The sequence below is a fragment of the Nicotiana tabacum genome, chromosome 16 (assembly GCF_000715075.1).
Source record: "Nicotiana tabacum cultivar K326 chromosome 16, ASM71507v2, whole genome shotgun sequence".
In the NCBI taxonomy this organism is placed as follows: Eukaryota; Viridiplantae; Streptophyta; class Magnoliopsida; order Solanales; family Solanaceae; genus Nicotiana; species Nicotiana tabacum.
The window spans coordinates 87,512,335-87,538,241 of NC_134095.1; the positions used below are offsets into that span (position 1 = coordinate 87,512,335).

The following is a 25,907-nucleotide window of genomic DNA, read 5'->3' on the forward strand; positions in this document are numbered from 1 at the left end:
GCCTTAAAATGACATAACTTTACGCTCATTTATCCGTTTTACGCGATTTCTCTTGTGATTTTATGTATTTTCCATATGCCGCCTTCGAGACCAAGGCGTAGTGACATGTCAAGTGCAACGGTGCTAAGCCCGTAAGGTCATGGTTGATAATCGTAATTTTAAAATATTTTCTTTATTTTTATTATCAAATCGTATTTGGCCGGCGATCCTCTTTAATTTTTTTTTATCATTCATGTAAAAAATTATCGTTTACAATGCGTAAAAGTCATTTGTGAATTTATTGGCTCTACCGTCGATATATTAAAAGAAGTAGGATACAAATTTTGCCAAAAAAAGGGATGCAACACGAGGACTTCCGAAGGGGTCACCCATCCTAGTACTACTCTCGCCCAAGCACGCTTAGCTTCGGAGTTCTGATGGGATTCGGTGCGTTAGTGTTGGTATGATCGCATCCGACATTCCTTGCACTCTAAATTGTCCTATTACCCTTCCTCCTTCCGCTCTAGGTGCGAAAGTGTGAAGCCTTAAAACGAAATAACTTTACGCTTATTTATCTGTTTTACGCGATTCCTCTTTTGAATTAATGTATTTTACGGATGTCGCCTTCAAGACCAAGGCGTAGTGACATGTCAAGTGCAACGGTGCTAAGCCCGTAAGGTCGTGGTTGATAATCGTAATTTTTAAATATTTTCTTTATTTTTATTATCAAATCGTATTTGGCCGGCGATCCTCTTTAATTTTTTTTTATCATTCATGTAAAAGAAATATCGTTTACAATGCGTAAAAGTCATTTGTGAATTTATTGGCTCTACCGTCGATATATTAAAAGAAGTAGGATACAAATTTTTCCAAAAAAAGGGATGCAACACGAGCACTTCCCAAGAGGTCACCCATCCTAGTACTACTCTCGCCCAAGTACTCTTAACTTCGGAGTTCTGATGGGATCCGGTGCGTTAGTGCTGGTATGATCGCATCTGACATTCCTTGCACTCTAAATTTTCTTATTACCCTTCCTCCTTCCGCTCTAGGTGCGAAAGTGTGAAGCCTTAAAACGACATAACTTTACGCTCATTTATCCGTTTTACGCGATTTCTCTTTTGATTTTATGTATTTTACGTATGCCGCCTTCGAGACCAAGGCGTAGTGACATGTCAAGTGCAACGGTGCTAAGCCCGTAAGGTCGTGGTTGATAATCGTAATTTTAAAATATTTTCTTTATTTTTATTATCAAATCGTATTTGGCCGGCGATCCTCTTTAATTTTTTTTATCATTCATGTAAAAAAATATCGTTTACAATGCGTAAAAGTCATTTGTGAATTTATTGGCTCTACCGTCGATATATTAAAAGAAGTAGGATACAAATTTTGCCAAAAAAAGGGATGCAACACGAGGACTTCCGAAGGGGTCACCCATCCTAGTACTACTCTCGCCCAAGCACGCTTAGCTTCGGAGTTCTGATGGGATTCGGTGCGTTAGTGTTGGTATGATCGCATCCGACATTCCTTGCACTCTAAATTGTCCTATTACCCTTCCTCCTTCCGCTCTAGGTGCGAAAGTGTGAAGCCTTAAAACGAAATAACTTTACGCTTATTTATCTGTTTTACGCGATTCCTCTTTTGAATTAATGTATTTTACGGATGTCGCCTTCAAGACCAAGGCGTAGTGACATGTCAAGTGCAACGGTGCTAAGCCCGTAAGGTCGTGGTTGATAATCGTAATTTTTAAATATTTTCTTTATTTTTATTATCAAATCGTATTTGGCCGGCGATCCTCTTTAATTTTTTTTTATCATTCATGTAAAAGAAATATCGTTTACAATGCGTAAAAGTCATTTGTGAATTTATTGGCTCTACCGTCGATATATTAAAAGAAGTAGGATACAAATTTTTCCAAAAAAAGGGATGCAACACGAGCACTTCCCAAGAGGTCACCCATCCTAGTACTACTCTCGCCCAAGTACTCTTAACTTCGGAGTTCTGATGGGATCCGGTGCGTTAGTGCTGGTATGATCGCATCTGACATTCCTTGCACTCTAAATTTTCTTATTACCCTTCCTCCTTCCGCTCTAGGTGCGAAAGTGTGAAGCCTTAAAACGACATAACTTTACGCTCATTTATCCGTTTTACGCGATTTCTCTTTTGATTTTATGTATTTTACGTATGCCGCCTTCGAGACCAAGGCGTAGTGACATGTCAAGTGCAACGGTGCTAAGCCCGTAAGGTCGTGGTTGATAATCGTAATTTTAAAATATTTTCTTTATTTTTATTATCAAATCGTATTTGGCCGGCGATCCTCTTTAATTTTTTTTATCATTCATGTAAAAAAATATCGTTTACAATGCGTAAAAGTCATTTGTGAATTTATTGGCTCTACCGTCGATATATTAAAAGAAGTAGGATACAAATTTTGCCAAAAAAAGGGATGCAACACGAGGACTTCCGAAGGGGTCACCCATCCTAGTACTACTCTCGCCCAAGCACGCTTAGCTTCAGAGTTCTGATGGTATTCGGTGCGTTAGTGCTGGTATGATCGCATCCGACATTCCTTGCACTCTAAATTTTCTTATTACCCTTCCTCCCTCCGCTCTAGGTGGAAAGTGTGAAGCCTTAAAACGACATAACTTTACGCTCATTTATGCGTTTTACGCGATTCCGCTTTTGATTTTATGTATTTTTACGGATGCCGCCTTCGAGACCAAGGCGTAGTGACATGTCAAGTTCAACGGTGATAAGCCCGTAAGGTCGTGGTTGATAATCGTAATTTTTAAATATTTTCTTTATTTTTATTATCAAATCGTATTTGGCCGGCGATCCTCTTTAATTTTTTTTTATCATTCATGTAAAAAAGAATATCGTTTACAATGCGTAAAAGTCATTTTGAATTTATTGGCTTTACCGTCGATATATTAAAAGAAGTAGGATACAAATTTTGCCAAAAAAATGGATGCAACACGAGGACTTCCAAGGGGGTCATCCATCCTAGTACTACTCTCGCCCAAGCACGCTTGACTTTGGAGTTCTGATTGGATCGGGTGCGTTAGTGCTGGTATGATCGCATCCGACATTCCTTGCACTCTAAATTTTCTTATTACCCTTCCTCCTTCCGCTCTAGGTGCGAAAGTGTGAAGCCTTAAAACGACATAACTTTACGCTCATTTATCCGCTTTACGCGATTCCTCTTTTGATTTTATGTATTTTTACGGATGCCGCCTTCGAGACCAAGGCGTAGTGACATGTCAAGTGCAACGGTGCTAAACCCATAAGGTCGTGGTTGATAATCGTAATTTTAAAATATTTTCTTTATTTTTATTATCAAATCGTATTTGGCCGGCGATCCTCTTTAATTTTTTTTATCATTCATGTAAAAAAATATCGTTTACAACGCGTAAAAGTCATTTGTGAATTTATTGGCTCTACCGTCGATATATTAAAAGAAGTAGGATACAAATTTTTCAAAAAAAATGGATGCAACACGAGGACTTCCAAGGGGGTCATCCATCCTAGTACTAATCTCGCCCAAGCACGCTTGACTTCGGAGTTCTGATTGGATCCGGTGCGTTAGTGCTGGTATGATCGCATCCGACATTCCTTTCACTCTAAATTTTCTTATTACCCTTCCTCCTTCTGCTCTAGGTGTGAAAGTGTGAAGCCTTAAAACGACATAACTTTACGCTCATTTATCCGCTTTACGCGATTCCTCTTTTGATTTTATGTATTTTTACGGATGCCGCCTTCGAGACCAAGGCGTAGTGACATGTCAAGTGCAACGGTGCTATGCTCGTAAGGTCGTGGTTGATAATCTTAATTTTTAAATATTTTCTTTATTTTTATTATCAAATCGTATTTGGCCGGCGATCCTCTTTAATTTTTTTTTATCATTCATGTAAAAAAAATATCGTTTACAATGCGTAAAAGTCATTTTGAATTTATTGGCTTTACCGTCGATATATTAAAAGAAGTAGGATACAAATTTTGCCAAAAAAATGGATGCAACACGAGGACTTCCAAGGGGGTCACCCATCCTAGTACTACTCTCGCCCAAGCACGCTTGACTTCGGAGTTCTGATTGGATCCGGTGCGTTAATGTTGGTATGATCGCATCCGACATTCCTTTCACTATAAATTTTCTTATTACCCTTCCTCCTTCCGCTCTAGGTGCGAAAGTGTGAAGCCTTAAAACGACATAACTTTACGCTCATTTATCCGCTTTACGCGATTCCTCTTTTGATTTTATGTATTTTTACGGATGCCGCCTTCGAGACCAAGGCGTAGTGACATGTCAAGTGCAACGGTGCTAAGCCCGTAAGGTCGTGGTTGATAATCGTAATTTTTAAATATTTTCTTTATTTTTATTATCAAATCGTATTTGGCCGGCGATCCTCTTTCATTTTTTTTTATCATTCATGTAAAAAAAAATATCGTTTACAATGCGTAAATTCATTTGTGAATTTATTGGCTCTACCGTCGAAATATTAAAAGAAGTAGGATGCAAATTTTGCCAAAAAAGGGATGCAACACGAGGACTTCCAAGGGGTCACCCATCCTAGTACTACTCTCGCCCAAGCACGCTTAAATTCAGAGTTCTGATGTGATCCGGTGCATTAGTGCTGGTATGATCGCATCCGACATTCCTTGCACTCTAAATTTTCTTATTACCCTTCCTCCTTCCGCTTTAGGTGCGAAAGTGTGAAGCCTTAAAACGACATAACTTTATGCTCATATATCCGTTTTACGCGATTCCTCTTTTGATTTTATGTATTTTTACGGATGCCGCCTTCGTGACCGAGGCGTAGTGACATGTCAAGTGCAACGGTGCTAAGCCCGTAAGGTCGTGGTTGATATTCGTAATTTTTAAATATTTTCTTTATTTTTATTATCAAATCGTATTTTGCCGGCGATCCTCTTTAATTTTTTTTTGTTATTCATGTAAAAAAAATATCGTTTACAATGCGTAAAAGTCATTTGTGAATTTATTGGCTCTACCGTCGATATATTAAAAGAAGTAGGATACAAATTTTTCCAAAAAAAGGTATGCAACACGAGGACTTCCCAGAGGGTCACCCATCCTAGTACTACTCTCGCCCAAGCACGCTTAGCTTCGGAGTTCTGATGGGATCCGGTGCGTTAGTGCTGGTATGATCGCATCCGACATTCCTTGCACTCTAAATTTTCTTATTACCCTTCCTCCTTCCGCTCTAGGTGAGAAAGTGTGAAGCCTTAAAACGACATAACTTTACGCTCATTTATGCGTTTTACGCGATTCCGCTTTTGATTTTAGGTATTTTTACGGATGCCGCCTTCGAGACCAAGGCATAGTGACATGTCAAGTGCAACAGTGCTAAACCCGTAAGGTCGTGGTTGAAAATCGTAATATTTAAATATTTTCTTTATTTTTATTATCAAATCGTATTTGGCCGTAGATCCTCTTTAATTTTTTTTATCATTCATGTAAAAAAAATTGTTTACAATGCGTAAAAGTCATTTGTGAATTTATTGGCTCTACCTTCGATATATTAAAAGAAGTAGGATACAAATTTTGCCAAAAAAAGGGATGCAATACGAGGACTTCCTAGGGGGTCACCAATCCTAGTGCCACTCTCGCCCAAGCACGCTTGACTTCGGAGTTCTGATGGGATCCGGTGCGTTAGTGCTGGTATGATCGCATCCGACATTCCTTGCACTCTAAATTTTCTTATTACCCTTCCTCCTTCCGCTCTAGGTGCGAAAGTGTGAAGCCTTAAAATGACATAACTTTATGCTCATTTATCCGTTTTATGCGATTCCTCTTTTGATTTTATGTATTTTTACGGATGCCGCCTTCCAGACCAAGGCGTAGTGACATGTCAAGTGCAACGGTGCAAAGCCCATAAGGTCGTGGTTGATAATCGTAATTTTTAAATATTTTCTTTATTTTTATTATCAAATCGTATTTGGCCGACGATCCTCTTTAATTTTTTTTTATCATTCATGTAAAAAAAATATCGTTTACAATGCGTAAAAGTCATTTGTGAATTTATTGGCTCTACCGTCGATATATTAAAAGAAGTAGGATACAAATTTTGCCAAAAAAAGGGATGCAACACGAGGACTTCCCAGAGGGTCACCCATCCTAGTACTACTCTCGCCCAAGCACGCTTGACTTCGGAGTTCTGATGGGATCCGGTGCGTTAGTGCTGGTATGATCGCATCCGACATTCCTTGCACTCTAAATTTTCTTATTACCCTTCCTCCTTCCGCTCTAGGTGCGAAAGTGTGAAGCCTTAAAACGACATAACTTTACGCTCATTTATCCGTTTTACGCGATTCCTCTTTTGATTTTATGTATTTTTACGGATGCCGCCTTCGAGACCAAGGCGTAGTGACATGTCAAATGCAACGGTGCTAAGCCCGTAAGGTCGTGGTTGATAATCGTAATTTTTAAATATTTTCTTTATTTTTATTATCAAATCGTATTTGGCCCGCGATCCTCATTAATTTTTTTTTATCATTCATGTAAAAAAAAATATCGTTTACAATGCGTAAAAGTCATTTGTGAATTTATTGGCTCTACCGTCGATATATTAAAAGAAGTAGGATACAAATTTTGCCAAAAAAAGGGATGCAACACGAGGACTTCCCAGAGGGTCACCCATCCTAGTACTACACTCACCCAAGCACGCTTAGCTTCGGAGTTCTGATGGGATCCGGTGCGTTAGTGCTGGTATGATCACATCCGACATTCCTTGCACTCTAAATTTTCTTATTACCCTTCCTCCTTCCGCTCTAGGTGCGAAAGTGTGAAGCCTTAAAACGACATAACTTTACGCTCATTTATGCGTTTTACGCGATTCCGCTTTTGATTTTAGGTATTTTTACGGATGCCGCCTTCGAGACCAAGGCATAGTGACATGTCAAGTGCAACGGTGCTAAACCCGTAAGGTCGTGGTTGAAAATCGTAATTTTTAAATATTTTCTTTATTTTTATTATCAAATCGTATTTGGCCGTAGATCCTCTTTAATTTTTTTTATCATTCATGTAAAAAAAATTGTTTACAATGCGTAAAAGTCATTTGTGAATTTATTGGCTCTACCTTCGATATATTAAAAGAAGTAGGATACAAATTTTGCCAAAAAAAGGGATGCAACACGAGGACTTCCTAGGGGGTCACCAATCCTAGTGCCACTCTCGCCCAAGCACGCTTGACTTCGGAGTTCTGATGGGATCCGGTGCGTTAGTGCTGGTATGATCGCATCCGACATTCCTTGCACTCTAAATTTTCTTATTACCCTTCCTCCTTCCGCTCTAGGTGCGAAAGTGTGAAGCCTTAAAATGACATAACTTTATGCTCATTTATCCGTTTTATGCGATTCCTCTTTTGATTTTATGTATTTTTACGGATGCCGCCTTCGAGACCAAGGCGTAGTGACACGCTCATTTATCCGTTTTACGCGATTCCTCTTTTGATTTTATGTTTTTTTACGGATGCCGCCTTCGAAACCAAGACGTAGTGACATTCAAGATCCTCTTTAATTTTTTTTTATCATTCATGTAAAAACAATATCGTTTACACTGCGTAAAAGTCATTTGTGATTTTATTGGATCTACCATCGATATATTAAAAGAAGTAGGATACAAATTTTGCCAAAAAAAGGGATGCAACACGAGGACTTCCCAGGGGGTCACCCATCCTAGTACTACTCTTGCCCAAGCACGCTTGACTTCGGAGTTCTGATGCGATCCGGTGCGTTAGTGCTGGTATGATCACATCCGACATTCCTTGCAATCTAAATTTTCTTATTACCCTTCCTCCTTCCGCTCTAGGTGCGAAAGTGTGAAGCCTTAAAACGACATAACTTTACGCTCATTTATCCGTTTTACGCGATTCCTTTTTTGATTTTATGTATTTTTACGGATGCCGCCTTCGAGACCAAGGCGTAGTGACATGTCAAGTGCAACGGTGCTAAGCCCGTAAGGTCGTGGTTGAAAATCCTAATTTTTAAATATTTCTTTATTTTTATTATCAAATCGTATTTGGCCGGCGATCCTCATTAATTTTTTTTTATCATTCATGTAAAAAAAAATATCGTTTACAATGCGTAAAAGTCATTTGTGAATTTATTGGCTCTACCGTCGATATATTAAAAGAAGTAGGATACAAATGTTTCCAAAAAAAGGGATGCAACACGAGGACTTCCCAGGGGGACACCAATCCTAGTACTACTCTCGCCCAAGCACGCTTGACTTCGGAGTTCTGATGGGATCCGGTGCGTTAGCGCTGGTATGATTGCATCCGACATTCCTTGCACTCTAAATTTTCTTATTACCCTTCCTCCTTCCGCTCTAGGTGCGAAAGTGTGAAGCCTTAAAACGACATAACTTTACGCTCATTTATCCATTTTACGCGATTCCTCTTTTGATTTTATGTATTTTTACGGATGCCGCCTTCGAGACCAAGGCGTAGTGACATGTCAAGTGCAACGGTGCTAAGCTCGTAAGGTAGTGGTTGATAATCTTAATTTTTAAATATTTTCTTTATTTTTATTATCAAATCGTATTTGGCCGACGATCCTCTTTAATTTTTTTTTTATCATTCATGTAAAAAAAATATCGTTTACAATGCGTAAAAGTCATTTGTGAATTTATTGGCTCTACCGTTGATATATTAAAAAAGTAGGATACAAATTTTGCCAAAAAAAGGGATGCAACACGAGGACTTCCCAGGGTGTCACCCATCCTAGTACTACTCTCGCCCAAGTACGCTTGACTTCGGAGTTCTGATGGGATCCGGTGCGTTAGTGCAGGTATGATCGCATCCGACATTCCTTGCACTCTAAATTTTCTTATTACCCTTCCTCCTTCCGCTCTAGGTGCGAAAGTGTGAAGCCATAAAACGACATAACTTTACGCTCATTTATCCGTTTTACGCGATTCCTCTTTTGATTTTATGTATTTTTACGGATGTCGCCTTCGAGACCAAGGCGTAGTGACATGTCAAGTGCAACGGTGCTAATCCCGTAAGGTCGTGGATGATAATCGTAATTTTTAAATATTTTCTTTATTTTTATTATCAAATCGTATTTGGCCGGCGATCCTCTTTAATTTTTTTTTTATCATTCATGTAAAAAAAATATCGTTTACAATGCGTAAAATTCATTTGTGAATTTATTGGCTCTACCGTCGATATATTAAAAGAAGTAGGATTCAAATTTTGCCAAAAAAGGGGATGCAACACGAGGACTTCCCAGGGGGTCACCCATCCTAGTACTACTCTCGCCCAAGTACGCTTGACTTCGGAGTTCTGATGGGATCCGGTGCGTTAGTGCTGGTATAATCGCATATGACATTCCTTGCACTCTAAATTTTCTTATTACCCTTCCTCCTTCCACTCTAGGTGCGAAAGTGTGAAACCTTAAAACGACATAACTTTACGCTCATATATCCGTTTTACGCGATTCCTCTTTTGATTTTATGTCTTTTTACGGATGCCGCCTTCGTGACCAAGGCGTAGTGACATGTCAAGTGCAACGGTGCTAAGCCCGTAAGGTCATGGTTGATAATCTTAATTTTAAAATATTTTCTTTATTTTTATTATCAAATCGTATTTTGCCGGCGATCCTGTTTAATTTTTTTTTATCATTCATGTAAAAAAAATATCGTTTACAATGCGTAAAAGTCATTTGTGAATTTATTGGCTCTACCGTCGATATATTAAAAGAAGTAGGATACAAATTTTGCCAAAAAAAGGGATGCAACACGAGGACTTCCCAGAGGGTCACCCATCCTAGTACTACTCTCACCCAAGCACGCTTAGCTTCGGAGTTCTGATGGGATCTGGTGCGTTAGTGCTGGTATGATCGCATCCGACATTCCTTGCACTCTAAATTTTCTTATTACCCTTCCTCCTTCCGCTCTAGGTGCGAAAGTGTAAAGCCTTAAAACGACATAACTTTACGCTCATTTATGCGTTTTACGCGATTCCGCTTTTGATTTTATGTATTTTTACCGATGCCGCCTTCGAGACCAAGGCATAGTGACATGTCAAGTGCAACGGTGCTAATCCCGTAAGGTCGTGGTTGAAAATGGTAATTTTTAAATATTTTCTTTATTTTTATTATCAAATCGTATTTGGCCGGAGATCCTCTTTAATTTTTTTTTATCATTCCTGTAAAAAAAATTATTTACAATGCGTAAAAGTCATTTGTGAATTTATTGGCTCTACCGTCGATATATTAAAAGAAGTAGGATACAAATTTTGCCATAAAAAGGGATGCAACACGAGGACTTCCTAGGGGGTCACCAATCCTAGTGCCACTCTTGCCCAAGCACGCTTGACTTCGGAGTTCTGATGGGATCCGGTGCGTTAGTGCTGGTATGATCGCATTCGACATTCCTTGCACTCTAAATTTTCTTATTACCCTTCCTCCTTCCGCTCTAGGTGCGAAAGTGTGAAGCCTTAAAACGACATAACTTTACGCTAATTTATGCGTTTTACGCGATTCCTCTTTTGATTTTATGTATTTTTACGGATGCTGCCTTCGAGACCAAGGCGTAGTGACATGTCAAGTGCAACGGTGCTAAGCCCGTAAGGTCGTGGTTGAAAATCGTAATTTTTAAATATTTTCTTTATTTTTATTATCAAATCGTATTTGGCCGGAGATCCTCTTTAATTTTTTTTTATCATTCATGTAAAAAAAATTGTTTACAATGCGTAAAAGTCACTTGTGAATTTATTGGCTCTACCATCGATATATTAAAAGAAGTAGGATACAAATTTTGCCAAAAAAAGGGATGCAACACAAGGACTTCCTAGGGGGTCACCAATCCTAGTGCCACTCTCGCCCAAGCACGCTTGACTTCGGAGTTCTGATGGGATCCGGTGCGTTAGTGCTGGTATGATCGCATCCGACATTCCTTGCACTCTAAATTTTTTTATTACCCTTCCTCCTTCCGCTCTAGGTGCGAAAGTGTGAAGCTTTAAAACGACATAACTTTACGCTCATTTATGCGTTTTACGCGATTCCTCTTTTGATTTTATGTATTTTTACGGATGATGCCTTCGAGACCAAGGCGTAGTGACATGTCAAGTGCAACGGTGCTAAGCCCGTAAGGTCGTGGTTAAAAATCGTAATTTTTAAATATTTTCTTTATTTTTATTATCAAATCGTATTTGGCCGGAGATCCTCTTTAATTTTTTTTTATCATTCATGTAAAAAAAATTGTTTACAATGCGTAAAAGTCATTTGTGAATTTATTGGCTCTACAGTTGATATATTAAAAGAAGTAGGATACAAATTTTGCCAAAAAAAGGGATGCAACACGAGGACTTCCTAGGGGGTCACCAATCCTAGTGCCACTCTCGCCCAAGCACGCTTGACTTCGGAGTTCTGATGGGATCCGGTGCGTTAGTGCTGGTATGATCGCATCCGACATTCCTTGCACTCTAAATTTTCTTATTACCCTTCCTACTTCCGCTCTAGGTGCGAAAGTGTGAAGCTTTAAAACGACATAACTTTACGCTCATTTATGCGTTTTACGCGATTCCTCTTTTGATTTTATGTATTTTTACGGATGCCGCCTTCGAGACCAAGGCGTAGTGACATGTCAAGTGCAACGGTGCTAAGCCCATAAGGTCGTGGTTGATAATCGTAATTTTTAAATATTTTCTTTATTTTTATTATCAAATCGTATTTGGCCGGCGATCCTCTTTAATTTTTTTTTTTATCATTCATGTAAAAAAAACATCGTTTACAATGCGTAAAAGTCATTTTGAATTTATTGGCTTTACCGTCGATATATTAAAAGAAGTAGGATACAAATTTTGCCAAAAAAATGGATGCAACACGAGGACTTCCAAAGGGGTCACCCATCCTAGTACTACTCTCGCCCAAGCACGCTTGACTTCGGAGTTCTGATTGGATCCGGTGCGTTAGTGTTGGTATGATCGCATCCGATATTCCTTGCACTCTAAATTTTCTTATTACCCTTCCTCCTTCCGCTCTAGGTGCGAAAGTGTGAAGCCTTAAAACGACATAACTTTACACTCATTTATCCGCTTTACGCGATTCCTCTTTTGATTTTATGTATTTTTACGGATGCCGCCTTCGAGACCAAGGCGTAGTGACATGTCAAGTGCAACGGTGTTAAGCCCGTAAGGTCGTGGTTGATAATCGTAATTTTTAAATATTTTATTTATTTTTATTATGTAATAGTATTTGGCCGGCGATACTCTTTAATATTTTTTTTATCATTCATGTAAAAAAAATATCGTTTACAATGCGTAAATTCATTTGTGAATTTATTGGCTCTACCGACGAAATATTAAAAGAAGTAGGATACAAATTTTGCCAAAAAAAGGGATGCAACACGAGGACTTCCCAGGGGGTTACCCATCCTACTACTACTCTCGCCCAAGCACGCTTAAATTCAGAGTTCTGATGCGATCCGGTGCATTAGTGCTGGTATGATCGCATCCGACATTCCTTGCACTCTAAATTTTTTTATTACCCTTCCTCCTTCCGCTCTAGGTGCGAAAGTATGAAGCCTTAAAACGACATAACTTTACGCTCATATATCCGTTTTACGCGATTCCTCTTTTGATTTTATATATTTTTACGGATGCCGCCTTCGTGACCAAGGCGTAGTGACATGTCAAGTGCAACGGTGCTAAGCCCGTAAGGTCGTGGTTGATAATCGTAATTTTTAAATATTTTCTTTATTTTTATCATCAAATCGTATTTTGCCTGCGATCCTCTTTAATTTTTTTTTATCATTCATGTAAAAAAGAAAATATCGTTTACAATGCGTAAAAGTCATTTGTGAATTTATTGGCTCTACCGTCGATATATTAAAAGAAGTAGGATACAAATTATGCCAAAAAAAGGGATGCAACACGAGGACTTCCCAGAGGGTCACCCATCCTAGTACTACTCTCACCCAAGCACGCTTAGATTCGGAGTTCTGATGGGATCCGGTGCGTTAGTGCTGGTATGATCGCATCCGACATTCCTTGCACTCTAAATTTTCTTATTACCCTTCCTCCTTCCGCTCTAGGTGCGAAAGTGTGAAGCCTTAAAACGACATAACTTTACGCTCATTTATGCGTTTTACGCGATTCCTCTTTTGATTTTATGTATTTTTACGGATGCCGCCTTCGAGACCAAGGCATAGTGACATGTCAAGTGCAACGGTGCTAAGCCTGTAAGGTCGTGGTTGAAAATCGTAATTTTTAAATATTTTCTTTATTTTTATTATCAAATCGTATTTGGCCGGAGATCCTCTTTAATTTTTTTTATCATTCATGTAAAAAAAATTGTTTACAATGCGTAAAAGTCATTTGTGAATTTATTGGCTCTACCGTCGATATATTAAAAGAAGTACGATACAAATTTTGCCAAAAAAAGGGATGCAACACGAGGACTTCCTAGGGGGTCACCAATCCTAGTGCCACTCTCGCCCAAGCACGCTTGACTTCGGAGTTCTGATGGGATCCGGTGCGTTAGTGCTGGTATGATCGCATCCGACATTCCTTGCACTCTAAATTTTCTTATTACCCTTCCTCCTTCCGCTCTAGGTGCGAAAGTGTGAAGCCTTAAAACGACATAACTTTATGCTCATTTATCCGTTTTACGCGATTCCTATTTTGATTTTATGTATTTTTACGGATGCCGCCTTCCAGACCAAGGCGTAGTGACATGTCAAGTGCAACGGTGCAAAGCCCATAAGGTCGTGGTTGATAATCGTAATTTTTAAATATTTTCTTTATTTTTATTATCAAATCGTATTTGGCCGACGATCCTCTTTAATTTTTTTTTATCATTCATGTAAAAAAAATATCGTTTACAATGCGTAAAAGTCATTTGTGAATTTATTGGCTCTACCGTCGATATATTAAAAGAAGTAGGATACAAATTTTGCCAAAAAAAGGGATGCAACACGAGGACTTCCCAGAGGGTTACCCATCCTACTACTACTCTCGCCCAAGCACGCTTAAATTCAGAGTTCTGATGCGATCCGGTGCATTAGTGCTGGTATGATCGCATCCGACATTCCTTGCACTCTAAATTTTTTTATTACCCTTCCTCCTTCCGCTCTAGGTGCGAAAGTGTGAAGCCTTAAAAGGACATAACTTTACGCTCATATATCCGTTTTACGCGATTCCTCTTTTGATTTTATGTATTTTTACGGATGCCGCCTTCGTGACCAAGGCGTAGTGACATGTCAAGTGCAACGGTGCTAAGCCCGTAAGGTCGTGGTTGATAATCGTAATTTTAAAATATTTTCTTTATTTTTATCATCAAATCGTATTTTGCCGGCGATCATCTTTAATTTTTTTTATCATTCATGTAAAAAAGAAAATATCGTTTACAATGCGTAAAAGTCATTTGTGAATTTAATGGCTCTACCGTCGATATATTAAAAGAAGTAGGATACAAATTATGCCAAAAAAAGGGATGCAACACGAGGACTTCCTAGAGGGTCACCCATCCTAGTACTACTCTCACCCAAGCACGCTTAGATTCAGAGTTCTGATGGGATCCGGTGCGTTAGTGCTGGTATGATCGCATCCGACATTCCTTGCACTCTAAATTTTCTTATTACCCTTCCTCCTTCCGCTCTAGGTGCGAAAGTGTGAAGCCTTAAAACGACATAACTTTACGCTCATTTATGCGTTTTACGCGATTCCGCTTTTGATTTTATGTATTTTTATGGATGCCGCCTTCGAGACCAAGGCATAGTGACATGTCAAGTGCAACGGTGCTAAGCCTGTAAGGTCGTGGTTGAAAATCGTAATTTTTAAATATTTTCTTTATTTTTATTATCAAATCGTATTTGGCCGGAGATCCTCTTTAATTTTTTTTATCATTCATGTAAAAAAAATTGTTTACAATGCGTAAAAGTCATTTGTGAATTTATTGGCTCTACCGTCGATATATTAAAAGAAGTACGATACAAATTTTGCCAAAAAAAGGGATGCAACACGAGGACTTCCTAGGGGGTCACCAATCCTAGTGCCACTCTCGCCCAAGCACGCTTGACTTCGGAGTTCTGATGGGATCCGGTGCGTTAGTGCTGGTATGATCGCATCCGACATTCCTTGCACTCTAAATTTTCTTATTACCCTTCCTCCTTCCGCTCTAGGTGCGAAAGTGTGAAGCCTTAAAACGACATAACTTTATGCTCATTTATCCGTTTTACGCGATTCCTATTTTGATTTTATGTATTTTTACGGATGCCGCCTTCCAGACCAAGGCGTAGTGACATGTCAAGTGCAACGGTGCAAAGCCCATAAGGTCGTGGTTGATAATCGTAATTTTTAAATATTTTCTTTATTTTTATTATCAAATCGTATTTGGCCGACGATCCTCTTTAATTTTTTTTTATCATTCATGTAAAAGAAATATCGTTTACAATGCGTAAAAGTCATTTGTGAATTTATTGGCTCTACCGTCGATATATTAAAAGAAGTAGGATACAAATTTTTCCAAAAAAAGGGATGCAACACGAGGACTTCCAAGGGGGTCACCCATCCTAGTACTACTCTCGCCCAAGCACGCTTGACTTCGGAGTTCTGATGGGATCCGGTGCGTTAGTGCTGGTATGATCGCATCCGATATTCCTTGCACTCTAAATTTTCTTATTACCCTTCCTCCTTCCGCTCTAGGTGCGAAAGTGTGAAGCCTTAAAACGACATAACTTTACGCTCATTTATCCGTTTTACGCGATTCCTCTTTTGATTTTATGTATTTTTACGGATGCCGCCTTCGTGACCAAGGCGTAGTGACATGTCAAGTGCAACGGTGCTAAGCCCGTAAGGTCGTGGTTGATAATCGTAATTTTTAAATATTTTCTTTATTTTTATTATCAAATCGTATTTGGCCGACGATCCTCTTTAATTATTTTTTTATCATTCATGTAAAAAAAATATCGTTTACAATGCGTAAAAGTCTTTTGTGAATTTATTGGCTTTACCGTCGATATATTAAATGAAGTATGATACAAATTTTGCCAAAAAAAGGGATGCAACACGAGGACTTCCAATGGGGTCACCCATCCTAGTACTACTCTCGCCCAAGCACGCTTGACTTCGGAGTTCTGATGGGATCCGGTGCGTTAGTGCTGGTATGATCGCATCCGATATTCCTTGCACTCTAAATTTTCTTATTACCCTTCCTCCTTCCGCTCTAGGTGCGAAAGTGTGAAGCCTTAAAACGACATAACTTTACGCTCATTTATCCGTTTTACGCGATTCCTCTTTTGATTTTATGTATTTTTACGGATGCCGCCTTCGAGACCAAGGCGTAGTGACATGTCAAGTGCAACGGTGCTAAGCCCGTAAGGTCGTGGTTGATAATCGTAATTTTTAAATATTTTCTTTATTTATAATATCAAATGGTATTTGGCCGACGATCCTCTTTAATTTTTTTTTTATCATTCATTTAAAAAAAAAATATCGTTTACAATGCGTAAAATTCATTTTTGAATTTATTGGCTCTACCGTCGATATATTAAAAGAAGTAGGATACAAATTTTGCCAAAAAAAGGGATGCAACACTAGGACTTCCCAGGGGGTCACCCATCCTAGTACTACTCTTGCTCAAGCACGCTTGACTTCGGAGTTCTGATGGGATACGGTGCGTTAGTGCTAGCATGATCGCATCCGACATTCCTTGCACTCTAAATTTTCTTATTACCCTTCCTCCTTCCGCTCTAGGTGCGAAAGTGTGAAGCCTTAAAACAACATAACTTTATGCTCATTTATCCGTTTTACGCGATTCCTCTTTTGATTTTATGTATTTTTACGGATGCCGCCTTCGTGACCAAGGCGTAGTGACATGTCAAGTGCAACGGTGCTAAGCCCGTAAGGTCGTGGTTGAAAATCGTAATTTTTAAATATTTTATTTATTTTTATTATCAAATAGTATTTGGCCGGCGATCCTCTTTAATTTTTTTTTTATCATTCATGTAAAAAAAATATCATTTACAATACGTAAAAGTCTTTTGTGAAATTTATTGGCTTTACCGTCGATATATTAGTGCTGGTATGATCGCATCCGACATTCCTTGCACTCTAAATTTTCTTATTACCCTTCCTCCTTCCGCTCTAGGTGCGAAAGTGTGAAGCCTTAAAACGACATAACTTTACGCTCATTTATCCGTTTTACGCGATTCCTCTTTTGATTTTATGTATTTTTACGGATGCCGCCTTCGTGACCAAGGCGTAGTGACATGTCAAGTGCAACGGTGCTAAGCCCGTAAGGTCGTGGTTGATAATCGTAATTTTTAAATATTTTCTTTATTTTTATTATCAAATCGTATTTGGCCGGCGATCCTCTTTAATTTTTTTCTTATCATTCATGTAAATAAAATATCGTTTATAATGCGTAAAAGTCTTTTGTGAATTTATTGGCTTTACCGTCGAGATATTAAATAAAGTAGGATACAAATTTTGCCAAAAAAAGAGATGCAACACGAGGACTTCCCAGGGGGTTACCCATCCTACTACTACTCTCGCCCAAGCACGCTTAAATTCAGAGTTCTGATGCGATCCGGTGCATTAGTGCTGGTATGATCGCATCCGACATTCCTTGCACTCTAAATTTTTTTATTACCCTTCCTCCTTCCGCTCTAGGTGCGAAAGTGTGAAGCCTTAAAACGACATAACTTTACGCTCATATATCCGTTTTACGCGATTCCTCTTTTGATTTTATGTATTTTTACGGATGCCGCCTTCGTGACCAAGGCGTAGTGACATGTCAAGTGCAACGGTGCTAAGCCCGTAAGGTCGTGGTTGATAATCGTAATTTTTCAAATATTTTATTTATTTTTATTATGTAATCGTATTTGGCCGGCGATACTCTTTAATATTTTTTTTATCATTCATGTAAAAAAAATATCGTTTACAATGCGTAAATTCATTTGTGAATTTATTGGCTCTACCGTCGAAATATTAAAAGAAGTAGGATACAAATTTTGCCAAAAAAAGGGATGCAACACGAGGACTTCCCAGGGGGTTACCCATCCTACTACTACTCTCGCCCAAGCACGCTTAAATTCAGAGTTCTGATGCGATCCGGTGCATTAGTGCTGGTATGATCGCATCCGACATTCCTTGCACTCTAAATTTTTTTATTACCCTTCCTCCTTCCGCTCTAGGTGCGAAAGTGTGAAGCCTTAAAACGACATAACTTTACGCTCATATATCCGTTTTACGCGATTCCTCTTTTGATTTTATGTATTTTTACGGATGCCGCCTTCGTGACCAAGGCGTAGTGACATGTCAAGTGCAACGGTGCTAAGCCCGTAAGGTCGTGGTTGATAATCGTAATTTTTAAATATTTTCTTTATTTTTATCATCAAATCGTATTTTGCCGGCGATCCTCTTTAATTTTTTTTTTATCATTCATGTAAAAAAGAAAATATCGTTTACAATGCGTAAAAGTCATTTGTGAATTTATTGGCTCTACCGTCGATATATTAAAAGAAGTAGGATACAAATTATGCCAAAAAAAGGGATGCAACACGAGGACTTCCCAGAGGGTCACCCATCCTAGTACTACTCTCACCCAAGCACGCTTAGATTCGGAGTTCTGATGGGATCCGGTGCGTTAGTGCTGGTATGATCGCATCCGACATTCCTTGCACTCTAAATTTTCTTTTTACCCTTCCTCCTTCCGCTCTAGGTGCGAAAGTGTGAAGCCTTAAAACGACATAACTTTACGCTCATTTATGCGTTTTACGCGATTCCGCTTTTGATTTTATGTATTTTTACGGATGCCGCCTTCGAGACCAAGTCATAGTGACATGTCAAGTGCAACGGTGCTAAGCCTGTAAGGTCATGGTTGAAAATCGTAATTTTTAAATATTTCTTTATTTTTATTATCAAATCGTATTTGGCCGGAGATCCTCTTTAATTTTTTTTATCATTCATGTAAAAAAAATTGTTTACAATGCGTAAAAGTCATTTGTGAATTTATTGGCTCTACCGTCGATATATTAAAAGAAGTACGATACAAATTTTGCCAAAAAAAGGGATGCAACACGAGGACTTCCTAGGGGGTCACCAATCCTAGTGCCACTCTCGCCCAAGCACGCTTGACTTCGGAGTTCTGATGGGATCCGGTGCGTTAGTGCTGGTATGATCGCATCCGACATTCCTTGCACTCTAAATTTTCTTATTACCCTTCCTCCTTCCGCTCTAGGTGCGAAAGTGTGAAGCCTTAAAACGACATAACTTTATGCTCATTTATCCGTTTTACGCGATTCCTATTTTGATTTTATGTATTTTTACGGATGCCGCCTTCCAGACCAAGGCGTAGTGACATGTCAAGTGCAACGGTGCAAAGCCCATAAGGTCGTGGTTGATAATCGTAATTTTTAAATATTTTCTTTATTTTTATTATCAAATCGTATTTGGCCGACGATCCTCTTTAATTTTTTTTTATCATTCATGTAAAAAAAATATCGTTTACAATGCATAAAAGTCATTTGTGAATTTATTGGCTCTACCGTCGATATATTAAAAGAAGTAGGATACAAATTTTGCCAAAAAAAGGGATGCAACACGAGGACTTCCCAAGGGGTTACCCATCCTAGTACTACTCTCGCCCAAGCACGCATAACTTCGGAGTTCTAATGGGATCCGGTGCATAAGTGCTGGTATGATCGCATCCGACATTCCTTCCACTCTAAATTTTCTTATTGCCCTTCCTCCTTCCGCTATAGGTGCGAAAGTGTGAAGCCTTAAAACGACATAACTTTACGCTCATTTATCCGTTTTACGCGATTCCTCTTTTGATTTTATGTATTTTTACGGATGCCGCCTTCGTGACCAAGGCGTAGTGACATGTCAAGTGCAACGGTGCTAAGCCCGTAAGGTCGTGGTTGATAATCGTAATTTTTAAATATTTTCTTTATTTTTATTATCAAATCGTATTTGGCCGACGATCCTCTTTAATTTTTTTTTATCATTCATGTAAAAAAAATATCGTTTACAATGCGTAAAAGTCTTTTGTGAATTTATTGGCTTTACCGTCGATATATTAAATGAAGTAGGATACAAATTTTGCCAAAAAAAGGGATGCAACACGAGGACTTCCAAGGGGGTCACCCATCCTAGTACTACTCTCGCCCAAGCACGCTTGACTTCGGAGTTCTGATGGGATCCGGTGCGTTAGTGCTGGTATGATCGCATCCGATATTCCTTGCACTCTAAATTTTCTTATTACCCTTCCTCCTTCCGCTCTAGGTGCGAAAGTGTGAAGCCATAAAACGACATAACTTTACGCTCATTTATCCGTTTTACGCGATTCCTCTTTTGATTTTATGTATTTTTACGGATGCCGCCTTCGAGACCAAGGCGTAGTGACATGTCAAGTGCAACGGTGCTAAGCCCGTAAGGTCGTGGTTGATAATCGTAATTTTTAAATATTTTCTTTATTTTTATTATCAAATCGTATTTGGCCGGCGATCCTCTTTATTTTATTTTTTATCATTCATTTAAAAAAAAATATCGTTTACAATGCGTAAAATTCATTTTTGAATTTATTGGCTCTACCGTCGATATATTAAAAGAAGTAGGATACAAATTTTGCCAAAAAAAGGGATGCAACACTAGGACTTCCCAGGGGGTCACCCATCCTAGTACTACTCTTGCTCAAGCACGCTTGACTTCGGAGTTCTGATGGGATACGGTGCGTTAGTGCTGGTATGATCGCATCCGACATTCCTTGCACTCTAAATTTTCTTATTACCCTTCCTCCTTCCGCTCTAGGTGCGAAAGTGTGAAGCCTTAAAACAACATAACTTTACGCTCATTTATCCGTTTTACGCGATTCCTCTTTTGATTTTATGTATTTTTACGGATGCCGCCTTCGTGACCAAGGCGTAGTGACATGTCAAGTGCAACGGTGCTAAGCCCGTAAGGTCGTGGTTGAAAATCGTAATTTTTAAATATTTTCTTTATTTTTATTATCAAATCGTATTTGGCCGGCGATCCTCTTTAATTTTTTTTTTATCATTCATGTAAAACAAATATCATTTACAATGTGTAAAAGTCTTTTGTGAAATTTATTGGCTTTACCGTCGATATATTAGTGCTGGTATGATCGCATCCGACATTCCTTGCACTCTAAATTTTCTTATTACCCTTCCTCCTTCCGCTCTAGGTGTGAAAGTGTGAAGCCTTAAAACGACATAACTTTACGCTCATTTATCCATTTTACGCGATTTCTCTTTTGATTTTATGTATTTTTACGGATGCCGCCATCGTGACCAAGGCGTAGTGACATGTCAAGTGCAACGGTGCTAAGCCCGTAAGGTCGTGGTTGATAATCGTAATTTTTAAATATTTTCTTTATTTTTATTATCAAATCGTATTTGGCCGGCGATCCTCTTTAATTTTTTTTATCATTTATGTAAATAAAATATCGTTTATAATGCGTAAAAGTCTTTTGTGAATTTATTGGCTTTACCGTCGATATATTAAATAAAGTAGGATACAAATTTTGCCAAAAAAGGGATGCAACACGAGGACTTCCAAGGGGGTCACCCATCCTAGTACTACTCTCGCCCAAGCACGCTTGACTTCGGAGTTCTGATGGGATCCGGTGCGTTAGTGCTGGTATGATCGCATCCGATATTCCTTGCACTCTAAATTTTCTTATTACCCTTCCTCCTACCGCTCTAGGTGCGAAAGTGTGAAGCCTTAAAACGACATAACTTTACGCTCATTTATCCGTTTTACGCGATTCCTCTTTTGATTTTATGTATTTTTACGGATGCCGCCTTCGAGACCAGGGCGTAGTGACTTATCAAGTGCAACGGTGCTAAGCTCGTAAGGTCGTGGTTGATAATCGTAATTTTTAAATATTTTCTTTATTATTATTATCAAATCGTATTTGTCCGGCGATCCTCTTTAATTTTTTTTATCATTCATGTAAAAAAAAATATCGTTTACAATGCGTAAAAGTCATTTGTGAATTTATTGGCTCTACCATCGATATATTAAAAGAAGTAGGATACAAATTTTGCCAAAAAAAGGATGCAACACGAGGACTTCCCAGGGGGTCACCCATCCTAGTACTACTCTCGCCCAAGCACGCTTGACTTCGGAGTTCTGATGGGATCCGGTGCGTTAGTGCTGGTATGATCGCATCCAACATTCCTTGCACTCTAAATTTTCTTATTACCCTTCCTCCTTCCGCTCTAGGTGCGAAAGTGTGAAGCCTTAAAACGACATAACTTTACGCTCATTTATCCGTTTTACGCGATTTCTCTTTTGATTTTATGTATTTTCCGTATGCCGCCTTCGAGACCAAGGCGTAGTGATATGTCAAGTGCAACGGTGCTAAGCCCGTAAGGTCGTGGTTGATAATCGTAGTTTTTAAATATTTTCTTTATTTTTATTATCAAATCGTATTTGGCCGGCGATCCTCTTTAATTTTTTTTTATCATTCATGTAAAAAAAAATCGTTTACAATGTGTAATAATCCTTTGTGAATTTATTGGCTCTACCGTCGATATATTAAAAGAAGTAGGATACAAATTTTGCCAAAAAAAGGAATGCAACACGAGGACTTCCCAGGGGGTCACCCATCCTAGTACTACTCTCGCCCAGGCACGCTTCACTTCGGAGTTCTGAAGGGATCCGGTGAATTAGTGCTGGTATGATCACATCCGACATTCCTTGCACTCTAAATTTTCTTATTACCCTTCCTCCTTCCGCTCTATGTGCGAAAGTGTGAAGCCTTAAAACGACATAACTTAACGCACATTTATGCGTTTTACGCGATTCCTCTTTTGATTTTATGTATTTTTACGGATGCTGCCTTCGAGACCAACGCGTAGTGACATGTCAAGTGCAACGGTGCTAAGCCCGTAAGGTCGTGGTTGAAAATCACAATTTTTAAATATTTTCTTTATTTTTATTATCAAATCGTATTTGGCCGGCGATCCTCTTTAATTTTTTTTTGTATCATTCATGTAAAAAAAATATCGTTTACAATGCGTAAAAGTCTTTTGTGAATTTATTGGCTTTACCGTCGATATATTAAATGAAGTAGGATACAAATTTTTCCAAAACAAGGGATGCAACACGAGCACTTCCAAGGAGGTCACCCATCCTAGTACTACTCTCGCCCAAGCACGCTTGACTTCGGAGTTCTGATGGGATCCAGTGCGTTAGTGATGGTATGATCGCATCCGATATTCCTTGCACTCTAAATTTTCTTATTACCCTTCCTCCTTCCGCTCTAGGTGCGAAAGTGTGAAGTCTTAAAACGACATAACTTTACGCTCATTTATCCGTTTTACGCGATTCCTCTCTTGATTTTATGTATTTTTACGGATGCCGCCTTCGATACCAAGGCGTAGTGACATGTCAAGTGCAACGGTGCTAAGCCCGTAAGGTCGTGGTTGATAATCGTAATTCTTAAATATTTTCTTTATTTTTATTATCAAATCGTATTTGGTCGGCGATCCTCTTTATTTATTTTTTTATCATTCATGTAAAAAAAAATATCGTTTACAATGTGTAAGAGTCATTTTTGAATTTATTGGCTCTACCGTCGATATATTAAAAAGTAGGATACAAATTTTGCCAAAAAAAGGGATGCAACAAGAGGACTTCCTAGGGGGTCACTCATCCTAGTACTACTCTCGCCCAAGCACGCTTGACTTCGGAGTTCTGATGGGATCCGGTGCTTTAGTGCTGGTATGATCGCATCCGATATTCCTTGTACTCTAAATTTTCTTAATACCCTTCCTCCTTCCGCTCTAGGTGCGAAAGTGTGAAGCCTTAATACAACATAACTTTACGCTCATTTATCCGTTTTACGCGATTTCTCTTTTGATTTTATGTATTTTCCGTATGCCGCCTTCGAGACCAAGGCATAGTGACATGTCAAGTGCAACGGTGCTAAGCCCGTAAGGTCGTGGTTGATAATCGTAGTTTTTAAATATTTTCTTTATTTTTATTATCAAATCGTATTTGGACGGCGATCCTCTTTAATTTTTTTTTATCATTCATGTAAAAAAAAATATCATTTACAATGTGTAAGAGTCATTTGTGAATTTATTGGCTCTACCGTCGATATATTAAAAGAAGTAGGATACAAATTTTGCCAAAAAAAGGGATGCAACACGAGGACTTCCCAGGGGGTCACTCATCCTAGTACTACTCTCGCCCGCGCACGCTTAACTTCGGAGTTCTAATGGGATCCGGTGCGTTAGTGCAGGTATGATCGCATCCGACATTCCTTGCACTCTAAATTTTCTTATTACCCTTCCTCCTTCCGCTCTAGGTGCGAAAGTGTGAAGCCTTAAAACGACATAACTTTACGCTCATTTATTCGTTTTACGCGATTCCTCTTTTGATTTTATGTATTTTTACGGATGCCACCTTCGAGACCAAGGCGTAGTGCCATGTCAAGTGCAACAGTGCTAAGCCCGTAAGGTCGTGGTTGATAATCGTAATTTTTAAATATTTTCTTTATTTTTATTATCAAATCGTATTTGGCCGGCGATCCTCTTTAATTTTTTTTTATCATTCATTTAAAAAAAAATATCGTTTACAATGCGTAAAATTCATTTTTGAATTTATTGGCTCTACCGTCGATATATTAAAAGAAGTAGGATACAAATTTTGCCAAAAAAAGGGATGCAACACTAGGACTTCCCAGGGGGTCACCCATCCTAGTACTACTCTTGCTCAAGCACGCTTGACTTCGGAGTTCTGATGGGATACGGTGCGTTAGTGCTGGTATGATCGCATCCGACATTCCTTGCACTCTAAATTTTCTTATTACCCTTCCTCCTTCCGCCCTAGGTTCGAAAGTGTGAAGCCTTAAAACGACATAACTTTACGCTCATTTATCCGTTTTGCGCGATTCCTCTTTTGATTTTATGTATTTTTACGGATGCCGCCTTCGAGACCAAGGCGTAGTGACATGTCAAGTGCAACAGTGCTAAGCCCGTAAGGTCGTGGTTGATAATCATAATTTTTAAATATTTTCTTTATTTTTATTATCAAATCGTATTTGGCCGGCGATCCTCTTTAATTTTTTTTTATCATTCATTTAAAAAAAATATCGTTTACAATGCGTAAAAGTCATTTGTGAATTTATTGGCTCTACCGTCGATATATTAAAAGAACTAGGATACAAATTTTGCCAAAAAAAAGGGATGCAACACGAGGACTTCCTAGGGGGTCACCCATCCTAGTACTACTCTCGTCCTGGCACGCTTGACTTCGGAGTTCTGATGGGATCCGGTGCGTTAGTGCTGGTATGATCGCATTTGACATTCCTTGCACTCTAAATTTTTGTAATACCCTTCCTCCTTCCGCTCTAGGTGCGAAAGTGTGAAGCCTTAAAACGACATAACTTTTCGCTCATTTATCCGTTTTACGCGATTCCTCTTTTGATTTTATGTATTTTTACGGATGCCGCCTTCGAGACCAGGGCGTAGTGACATATCAAGTGCAACGGTGCTAAGCCCGTAAGGTCGTGGTTGATAATCGTAATTTTTAAATATTTTCTTTATTTTTATTATCAAATCGTATTTGGCCGGCGATCCTCTTTAATTTTTTTTTATCATTCATGTAAAAAAAATATCGTTTACAATGCATAAAAGTCATTTGTGAATTTATTGGCTCTACCGTCGATATATTAAAAGAAGTAGGATACAAATTTTGCCAAAAAAAGGGATGCAACACGAGGACTTCCCAGGGGGTCACTCATCCTAGTACTACTCTCGCCCGCGCACGCTTAACTTCGGAGTTCTAATGGGATCCGGTGCGTTAGTGCAGGTATGATCGCATCCGACATTCCTTGCACTCTAAATTTTCTTATTACCCTTCCTCCTTCCGCTCTAGGTGCGAAAGTGTGAAGCCTTAAAACGACATAACTTTACGCTCATTTATTCGTTTTAC

At 38.8% G+C, this 25,907-nt stretch overlaps 48 non-coding genes across 48 annotated transcripts; all 48 read right to left on the reverse strand.

The window, feature by feature from the left end:
• Positions 1-335: 335 nt before the first annotated feature.
• Positions 336-454, reverse strand: LOC142171104 (5S ribosomal RNA). Its single transcript, XR_012700717.1, has one exon. It is a non-coding gene; the product is annotated as a 5S ribosomal RNA (ribosomal RNA).
• Positions 455-857: 403 nt separating this feature from the next.
• On the reverse strand, positions 858-976 carry LOC142170989 (5S ribosomal RNA). Its single transcript, XR_012700602.1, has one exon. It is a non-coding gene; the product is annotated as a 5S ribosomal RNA (ribosomal RNA).
• A 401-nt stretch (positions 977-1,377) lies between these two features.
• On the reverse strand, positions 1,378-1,496 carry LOC142171105 (5S ribosomal RNA). The gene has a single exon (XR_012700718.1). It is a non-coding gene; the product is annotated as a 5S ribosomal RNA (ribosomal RNA).
• Positions 1,497-1,899: 403 nt separating this feature from the next.
• LOC142170990 (5S ribosomal RNA) lies at positions 1,900-2,018 on the reverse strand. The gene has a single exon (XR_012700603.1). It is a non-coding gene; the product is annotated as a 5S ribosomal RNA (ribosomal RNA).
• A 401-nt stretch (positions 2,019-2,419) lies between these two features.
• On the reverse strand, positions 2,420-2,538 carry LOC142171167 (5S ribosomal RNA). Its single transcript, XR_012700780.1, has one exon. It is a non-coding gene; the product is annotated as a 5S ribosomal RNA (ribosomal RNA).
• A 403-nt stretch (positions 2,539-2,941) lies between these two features.
• On the reverse strand, positions 2,942-3,060 carry LOC142171204 (5S ribosomal RNA). Its single transcript, XR_012700817.1, has one exon. It is a non-coding gene; the product is annotated as a 5S ribosomal RNA (ribosomal RNA).
• A 402-nt stretch (positions 3,061-3,462) lies between these two features.
• Positions 3,463-3,581, reverse strand: LOC142171109 (5S ribosomal RNA). The gene has a single exon (XR_012700722.1). It is a non-coding gene; the product is annotated as a 5S ribosomal RNA (ribosomal RNA).
• Positions 3,582-3,984: 403 nt separating this feature from the next.
• Positions 3,985-4,103, reverse strand: LOC142171153 (5S ribosomal RNA). Its single transcript, XR_012700766.1, has one exon. It is a non-coding gene; the product is annotated as a 5S ribosomal RNA (ribosomal RNA).
• Positions 4,104-4,506: 403 nt separating this feature from the next.
• LOC142171140 (5S ribosomal RNA) lies at positions 4,507-4,624 on the reverse strand. The gene has a single exon (XR_012700753.1). It is a non-coding gene; the product is annotated as a 5S ribosomal RNA (ribosomal RNA).
• A 404-nt stretch (positions 4,625-5,028) lies between these two features.
• On the reverse strand, positions 5,029-5,147 carry LOC142170919 (5S ribosomal RNA). The gene has a single exon (XR_012700530.1). It is a non-coding gene; the product is annotated as a 5S ribosomal RNA (ribosomal RNA).
• Positions 5,148-5,548: 401 nt separating this feature from the next.
• LOC142171169 (5S ribosomal RNA) lies at positions 5,549-5,667 on the reverse strand. The gene has a single exon (XR_012700782.1). It is a non-coding gene; the product is annotated as a 5S ribosomal RNA (ribosomal RNA).
• A 404-nt stretch (positions 5,668-6,071) lies between these two features.
• Positions 6,072-6,190, reverse strand: LOC142170915 (5S ribosomal RNA). Its single transcript, XR_012700525.1, has one exon. It is a non-coding gene; the product is annotated as a 5S ribosomal RNA (ribosomal RNA).
• Positions 6,191-6,595: 405 nt separating this feature from the next.
• LOC142170998 (5S ribosomal RNA) lies at positions 6,596-6,714 on the reverse strand. The gene has a single exon (XR_012700611.1). It is a non-coding gene; the product is annotated as a 5S ribosomal RNA (ribosomal RNA).
• A 401-nt stretch (positions 6,715-7,115) lies between these two features.
• LOC142171172 (5S ribosomal RNA) lies at positions 7,116-7,234 on the reverse strand. Its single transcript, XR_012700785.1, has one exon. It is a non-coding gene; the product is annotated as a 5S ribosomal RNA (ribosomal RNA).
• Positions 7,235-7,630: 396 nt separating this feature from the next.
• On the reverse strand, positions 7,631-7,749 carry LOC142171048 (5S ribosomal RNA). Its single transcript, XR_012700661.1, has one exon. It is a non-coding gene; the product is annotated as a 5S ribosomal RNA (ribosomal RNA).
• A 404-nt stretch (positions 7,750-8,153) lies between these two features.
• Positions 8,154-8,272, reverse strand: LOC142171070 (5S ribosomal RNA). The gene has a single exon (XR_012700683.1). It is a non-coding gene; the product is annotated as a 5S ribosomal RNA (ribosomal RNA).
• A 404-nt stretch (positions 8,273-8,676) lies between these two features.
• Positions 8,677-8,795, reverse strand: LOC142171082 (5S ribosomal RNA). Its single transcript, XR_012700695.1, has one exon. It is a non-coding gene; the product is annotated as a 5S ribosomal RNA (ribosomal RNA).
• A 405-nt stretch (positions 8,796-9,200) lies between these two features.
• On the reverse strand, positions 9,201-9,319 carry LOC142171069 (5S ribosomal RNA). The gene has a single exon (XR_012700682.1). It is a non-coding gene; the product is annotated as a 5S ribosomal RNA (ribosomal RNA).
• A 404-nt stretch (positions 9,320-9,723) lies between these two features.
• LOC142170996 (5S ribosomal RNA) lies at positions 9,724-9,842 on the reverse strand. Its single transcript, XR_012700609.1, has one exon. It is a non-coding gene; the product is annotated as a 5S ribosomal RNA (ribosomal RNA).
• A 402-nt stretch (positions 9,843-10,244) lies between these two features.
• LOC142171226 (5S ribosomal RNA) lies at positions 10,245-10,363 on the reverse strand. The gene has a single exon (XR_012700839.1). It is a non-coding gene; the product is annotated as a 5S ribosomal RNA (ribosomal RNA).
• Positions 10,364-10,765: 402 nt separating this feature from the next.
• On the reverse strand, positions 10,766-10,884 carry LOC142171188 (5S ribosomal RNA). Its single transcript, XR_012700801.1, has one exon. It is a non-coding gene; the product is annotated as a 5S ribosomal RNA (ribosomal RNA).
• Positions 10,885-11,286: 402 nt separating this feature from the next.
• On the reverse strand, positions 11,287-11,405 carry LOC142171173 (5S ribosomal RNA). The gene has a single exon (XR_012700786.1). It is a non-coding gene; the product is annotated as a 5S ribosomal RNA (ribosomal RNA).
• Positions 11,406-11,810: 405 nt separating this feature from the next.
• On the reverse strand, positions 11,811-11,929 carry LOC142171137 (5S ribosomal RNA). The gene has a single exon (XR_012700750.1). It is a non-coding gene; the product is annotated as a 5S ribosomal RNA (ribosomal RNA).
• A 404-nt stretch (positions 11,930-12,333) lies between these two features.
• LOC142171132 (5S ribosomal RNA) lies at positions 12,334-12,452 on the reverse strand. The gene has a single exon (XR_012700745.1). It is a non-coding gene; the product is annotated as a 5S ribosomal RNA (ribosomal RNA).
• Positions 12,453-12,859: 407 nt separating this feature from the next.
• On the reverse strand, positions 12,860-12,978 carry LOC142171027 (5S ribosomal RNA). Its single transcript, XR_012700640.1, has one exon. It is a non-coding gene; the product is annotated as a 5S ribosomal RNA (ribosomal RNA).
• Positions 12,979-13,379: 401 nt separating this feature from the next.
• On the reverse strand, positions 13,380-13,498 carry LOC142171174 (5S ribosomal RNA). The gene has a single exon (XR_012700787.1). It is a non-coding gene; the product is annotated as a 5S ribosomal RNA (ribosomal RNA).
• A 404-nt stretch (positions 13,499-13,902) lies between these two features.
• On the reverse strand, positions 13,903-14,021 carry LOC142171145 (5S ribosomal RNA). Its single transcript, XR_012700758.1, has one exon. It is a non-coding gene; the product is annotated as a 5S ribosomal RNA (ribosomal RNA).
• A 406-nt stretch (positions 14,022-14,427) lies between these two features.
• Positions 14,428-14,546, reverse strand: LOC142171121 (5S ribosomal RNA). The gene has a single exon (XR_012700734.1). It is a non-coding gene; the product is annotated as a 5S ribosomal RNA (ribosomal RNA).
• Positions 14,547-14,947: 401 nt separating this feature from the next.
• Positions 14,948-15,066, reverse strand: LOC142171175 (5S ribosomal RNA). Its single transcript, XR_012700788.1, has one exon. It is a non-coding gene; the product is annotated as a 5S ribosomal RNA (ribosomal RNA).
• Positions 15,067-15,470: 404 nt separating this feature from the next.
• On the reverse strand, positions 15,471-15,589 carry LOC142170927 (5S ribosomal RNA). Its single transcript, XR_012700538.1, has one exon. It is a non-coding gene; the product is annotated as a 5S ribosomal RNA (ribosomal RNA).
• A 405-nt stretch (positions 15,590-15,994) lies between these two features.
• Positions 15,995-16,113, reverse strand: LOC142170963 (5S ribosomal RNA). Its single transcript, XR_012700576.1, has one exon. It is a non-coding gene; the product is annotated as a 5S ribosomal RNA (ribosomal RNA).
• Positions 16,114-16,520: 407 nt separating this feature from the next.
• LOC142171201 (5S ribosomal RNA) lies at positions 16,521-16,639 on the reverse strand. The gene has a single exon (XR_012700814.1). It is a non-coding gene; the product is annotated as a 5S ribosomal RNA (ribosomal RNA).
• Positions 16,640-17,438: 799 nt separating this feature from the next.
• LOC142171159 (5S ribosomal RNA) lies at positions 17,439-17,557 on the reverse strand. The gene has a single exon (XR_012700772.1). It is a non-coding gene; the product is annotated as a 5S ribosomal RNA (ribosomal RNA).
• Positions 17,558-17,962: 405 nt separating this feature from the next.
• LOC142171133 (5S ribosomal RNA) lies at positions 17,963-18,081 on the reverse strand. The gene has a single exon (XR_012700746.1). It is a non-coding gene; the product is annotated as a 5S ribosomal RNA (ribosomal RNA).
• Positions 18,082-18,489: 408 nt separating this feature from the next.
• LOC142171028 (5S ribosomal RNA) lies at positions 18,490-18,608 on the reverse strand. Its single transcript, XR_012700641.1, has one exon. It is a non-coding gene; the product is annotated as a 5S ribosomal RNA (ribosomal RNA).
• Positions 18,609-19,008: 400 nt separating this feature from the next.
• LOC142171176 (5S ribosomal RNA) lies at positions 19,009-19,127 on the reverse strand. The gene has a single exon (XR_012700789.1). It is a non-coding gene; the product is annotated as a 5S ribosomal RNA (ribosomal RNA).
• A 404-nt stretch (positions 19,128-19,531) lies between these two features.
• LOC142171014 (5S ribosomal RNA) lies at positions 19,532-19,650 on the reverse strand. The gene has a single exon (XR_012700627.1). It is a non-coding gene; the product is annotated as a 5S ribosomal RNA (ribosomal RNA).
• Positions 19,651-20,054: 404 nt separating this feature from the next.
• On the reverse strand, positions 20,055-20,173 carry LOC142170928 (5S ribosomal RNA). The gene has a single exon (XR_012700539.1). It is a non-coding gene; the product is annotated as a 5S ribosomal RNA (ribosomal RNA).
• A 406-nt stretch (positions 20,174-20,579) lies between these two features.
• Positions 20,580-20,698, reverse strand: LOC142171147 (5S ribosomal RNA). The gene has a single exon (XR_012700760.1). It is a non-coding gene; the product is annotated as a 5S ribosomal RNA (ribosomal RNA).
• A 796-nt stretch (positions 20,699-21,494) lies between these two features.
• Positions 21,495-21,613, reverse strand: LOC142170929 (5S ribosomal RNA). Its single transcript, XR_012700540.1, has one exon. It is a non-coding gene; the product is annotated as a 5S ribosomal RNA (ribosomal RNA).
• Positions 21,614-22,016: 403 nt separating this feature from the next.
• On the reverse strand, positions 22,017-22,135 carry LOC142170910 (5S ribosomal RNA). Its single transcript, XR_012700519.1, has one exon. It is a non-coding gene; the product is annotated as a 5S ribosomal RNA (ribosomal RNA).
• A 402-nt stretch (positions 22,136-22,537) lies between these two features.
• LOC142171023 (5S ribosomal RNA) lies at positions 22,538-22,656 on the reverse strand. The gene has a single exon (XR_012700636.1). It is a non-coding gene; the product is annotated as a 5S ribosomal RNA (ribosomal RNA).
• A 406-nt stretch (positions 22,657-23,062) lies between these two features.
• Positions 23,063-23,181, reverse strand: LOC142171094 (5S ribosomal RNA). Its single transcript, XR_012700707.1, has one exon. It is a non-coding gene; the product is annotated as a 5S ribosomal RNA (ribosomal RNA).
• A 404-nt stretch (positions 23,182-23,585) lies between these two features.
• Positions 23,586-23,704, reverse strand: LOC142171098 (5S ribosomal RNA). The gene has a single exon (XR_012700711.1). It is a non-coding gene; the product is annotated as a 5S ribosomal RNA (ribosomal RNA).
• Positions 23,705-24,108: 404 nt separating this feature from the next.
• LOC142171029 (5S ribosomal RNA) lies at positions 24,109-24,227 on the reverse strand. Its single transcript, XR_012700642.1, has one exon. It is a non-coding gene; the product is annotated as a 5S ribosomal RNA (ribosomal RNA).
• A 405-nt stretch (positions 24,228-24,632) lies between these two features.
• On the reverse strand, positions 24,633-24,751 carry LOC142171148 (5S ribosomal RNA). Its single transcript, XR_012700761.1, has one exon. It is a non-coding gene; the product is annotated as a 5S ribosomal RNA (ribosomal RNA).
• Positions 24,752-25,156: 405 nt separating this feature from the next.
• LOC142171086 (5S ribosomal RNA) lies at positions 25,157-25,275 on the reverse strand. Its single transcript, XR_012700699.1, has one exon. It is a non-coding gene; the product is annotated as a 5S ribosomal RNA (ribosomal RNA).
• Positions 25,276-25,679: 404 nt separating this feature from the next.
• On the reverse strand, positions 25,680-25,798 carry LOC142171030 (5S ribosomal RNA). Its single transcript, XR_012700643.1, has one exon. It is a non-coding gene; the product is annotated as a 5S ribosomal RNA (ribosomal RNA).
• Between the last annotated feature and the right edge of the window lie 109 nt (positions 25,799-25,907).